This window comes from Budorcas taxicolor, chromosome 20 (genome assembly GCF_023091745.1).
Source record: "Budorcas taxicolor isolate Tak-1 chromosome 20, Takin1.1, whole genome shotgun sequence".
NCBI lineage: Eukaryota > Metazoa > Chordata > Mammalia > Artiodactyla > Bovidae > Budorcas > Budorcas taxicolor.
Window position 1 is genome coordinate 47,553,200 of NC_068929.1, and position 4,130 is coordinate 47,557,329.

The 4,130-nt window shown below is 40.1% G+C and overlaps 1 pseudogene; it reads right to left on the minus strand.

The window, feature by feature from the left end:
• Positions 1–1,450: 1,450 nt before the first annotated feature.
• Positions 1,451–3,180, minus strand: LOC128066192 (pre-mRNA-splicing regulator WTAP-like; annotated as a pseudogene).
• Positions 3,181–4,130: the final 950 nt, after the last annotated feature.

Below are 4,130 nucleotides of genomic sequence, written 5' to 3' on the forward strand. Positions count from 1 at the left end.
ATTGGTTTGAGTAATTTTAAATATCTTAGGCTTTTAATTATTTTAAAATGATATATTTACTTAGGAGTGGTTGGATTATGTTTGAGACAAATAGACCAAATTTGGCAAGATAATGATAAAAAGAGAATATACAAATGTACTATGATAGGAATAAAGGAGAAAATAAAAGTACAAAAGTAGGATATCAAAATTTAAATATATTACATGCTAAAATTGAATGTTTGTAGGCTAGTAGTTTTGAAAACATGTGGATAAATTCCCTGAATAATATAATTTTACTAAGATGTAAATAACTAGAAAATTGAAATGGAAATTTAACTCTAGAGAATCTAAATCAGTAACCTCTTAATATTCCATACAATAATCAAACAGCATTAGAATTATTTTTTTGTAAGCATTTATCAAGAGTTATTTAAGTCCTGTCTCACACATGTACTTTCAGAGAGTTGAAGAAACAAAACAAAATGTTAAGCTTCTAAAAATGAAAAGTATTAAGAGCAAAAAATACCAAGACAATTCAAGACTATATATTAAAAGATAATATATAATGAACTATTTGTTTGTTTCCCAAAAATCTGAGATTAATTTAACAACAGAAAATTGATCAATATGTTTTTAAACATTAACAAATTAAAGAAAGAAAGCCATATGATTGTGACAATACTTGGTGGGTCGGTTGGTAAAGAATTTGCCTACAATGAGGGAGACCCCAGTTCTGTCCCTGGGTCTAGATGATCACCTAGAGAAAGAAAAGGAAACCCACTCCAGTATTCTTTTTTTTTTTTCTTTACAATAAAAATCTTTATTTAATTTTGGTCACTACAGGTAAGATATACTGGAGTCACAGGGCAATATGCATTAACAGGATAAAACAATTCATAAAAACTGAGTAACTATGCACACAAATTTCTTAAACATTCAATCACCTGAAGATAAAAATGCACAGATGTATGGTGGGAAAAACTGTATCTAACACTGAAACTACTATAGGACTCCTTCAAGAAGTCCAACTTTTAGTGATAAAACTACTGTTCTGGGCAAACGGCAGTCATAAACCCACATCTACTCTGACAAGTCTGAATGGTGCATAAGCATAGTAACAGCATGAGTAAGAATGCCCTCACACAGCACAGGTTCTAGGGTAGACACAGATTCACACAGACATCACTGTGTTATACTTTAAGGAAAGAGTTCCATTTACAACTCACATTAACTCATATAAAAATAACCTGACCCTACACAAAATGTCCTTTTAGCAACATTCAAAGTAATTAACTGTTACAGTTTCCAAAGTGGCAGAGGTATTGAAGCAAAGAAGAAAGAAAAAGAAAAACCACCCACAAAAAAGGCAAATTATGACAAAAGTATGCGTTAATCAACTGGACAGTATCCTCTTCCAAATTAAATGACACTGTATAAAAATTTGCTGGAAATCATTATTTTTTTTTTTTTACAAAACTGAACCCTGTACATTTACACTTGAGTCCAAGCCATTCTGCACGTGGTGGGAAGCCGCAGTTCGGTTACCTTTCCCACTCACGGTTTTCTTCTCTTGCGGGTCATGCTTGGAGTCTGTGTCATTTGAGTGGTGTGTGAGAAAGTTTTCACTGCCCATGGGAGAGTCTACACTTTCATACCGTGCACTGAGTTGGTTTACGTAACTACTACCTCCTCCGAGCTGCTGGAGGCCTTATTCCCATTCCCTGAAGAAGAAAGTCATCTTCGGCTGTATAACCCTCCCTGTGAAATCCAGACCCAGGTGTCCTCTGCCAGGAAGAACTGCCATTACTTGGTCCACTGGCCAGATGACTGCAGTCTTTACATGTGGCCTCTGCCTGTCCTACAGGCGCAGAAGATGTAGTCCTGCTGGTACTCGGGCCTGGGGCTTGAGACTGCTGCTATTGGTACTGAGCCAACTGCTGCTGCGCGTCTCCTTCAGTTATTGCTGAAGAACTAGAATGGTACTCTGCATACCCTCTACTTCTTCTTCAAGTTGAATGATGAAGTCATTCAGTTCATCCTGACTGCTTTTAAGCTCCTCACTATATTTCTTTTGTAAAGCCAACTCTGCTTCAAGTTGTGCAGTAACATCCCTGGGACAGCTGCCTTCCAAGCTCTTGATTCTCCTGGATAAGCATTTGACACTTAGCCATTAACTTTTTGCCTGTTTGGCTCATTTGAGTGTGACCCAGAAGTTCAACAACAATCACGAAGTCCACGGTCTTATTGGCAAAACTGATATACAGTGTCTCTAAGTCACTATGCTCAAGGTTAAGAGCGATGCATATTCCATCTTTACATTTACTGGAATTTTACATGTTCAATTCATGGTTTTAAATTTCTAGGTTTTTATTCCCCCAAACTGTCTGAAGACACAGTGTGCCACAGACTTAAGACTTCGGTTTCTCCCTCTATTTTCTTCAAACAGAAACATTTCTCAAGTGTCTACATGTTCTAGAAGGGGAATTTTTCAGAGGTGGCCACTTCTTTAGAATAGTCCTATGCCATCAGGCCTCTGAAGCAAGGGGAGGGGGAAGAGAAAAAAGCTGAAACACAAGGTTCATCTGGTAAGTTTTACATTAACCTTTACAAGTTGGATACTATAAGAATGTGGCTTTTTGGCTCAAAAAGTCTGAGTCTTGGTGTGGAAACGAGTACGTGGCTGTCCCATCACAGCTTTCTCGCAGTGGGACTGTCAGGGAAGTCTTGACTGGGGAGTATGATTTGTTTACCTATCAGGCGTAAACCTCCAGGCACTCAGTTCATTTTGGGCTTGTTCCAGTTTGTCTTTAGTCTGTTCCAGTTCACTTTTCATTTTTAGGAATAACAAGTTGATCATTGGGTCCACTGTTGATCTCAGTTGTGCAACGCTCGCTGCTGGACTTGCTTGAGGTACTGGATCTGAGTAGTACACTCTTGCATTTCTTGCTCCGTGGTTGCTAGTCTCTTTACTAGAATGTTTTACCTGCGTGCAGATTCTTGCTGCTGCTGCTTTAGTTTTTCTTCAGATTCCCTTAAGCCAGTTACATCATTAGAGTTGAGATCTGTGTACTTTCCCTTCAAAGCTTGCACATATGCTTCCTACTGTTACCACCTTAGAATTAATTCATCTCGTGCCATAAGTTTGAAGTCTGTTTCACTCAGTCGAACCTTTGTGGGAAGAGGTCCTTCGTTGGTCATCTTGAATCCTCTCCAGACGGAGGCCGCGCCGGCTCCCGCTCAGTCACATAGGCCGACCCCGTGCTGTCCTCTCACCGCCCAGGCCGCCCGACAGCGCCGCCGCCACGGGTCCCGCGCTCCTCCTCCGCGCCGCAACCCCTGTGCTCTCCTTTATTTGCGGGTCTTGCTGCCACAAATGGCCCACTCCAGTATTCTTGCTGGGAAAATCCCATGGAAGAGGGGCCTGGAGGGCTACAGTCCAGGCAGTGGCAAGAGCTGAACATGACTTAGCGGCTAAACCACTACCCATATAGTTGACGAGCATATTTTATGAGCTAGCAATCCCACTGCTCGGTGTATATCCTAGAGACAATCTTGCACATGTGCTTCTGTAGACATGAAATCATAATTTTCCTTCCAGTCCTGTTCATAATAGTAAAACACTGGAAACAACTCAATTTTCATCAACAATGGAAAAAACAGCAGCTGTGTGTGTGCTACGTCTTTTCAGTGGTGTTCAACTCTTTGCAACTCTATGGACTGTAACCCACCGGGCTCTGTCTGTCCATGGGATTCTCCAAGCAAGAATACTGGAGTGGGTAGCCATGCTCTCCTCCAGGGGGTCTTTCCCACCCAGGGATCGAACCCATGTCTCTTATGTCTCCTGCATTGGCAGGTGGGTTCTTTATCCCTAGTGCCACCTGGGAAGCCCAAGACTGCAGGTACATGTGTCAAATTGGATGAATCTTAAAAGTATAATATTAACTGAGAATAGCAAGCTTCAAAAGAAGAAAACTAATTTCATTTATGTAAGTTGGAAATGCCCTGGAAATGAAAAAAAAAAAAAAAAAGAACTAAGTAACTATACATAGATAACACAGATAATAAAACTGTAAGAAAAGAGAGATGCTTAATAACACATAATTTGGAAAAAGTGGCTATTACTCCCAAGAGAATGAATTTGACAGGGA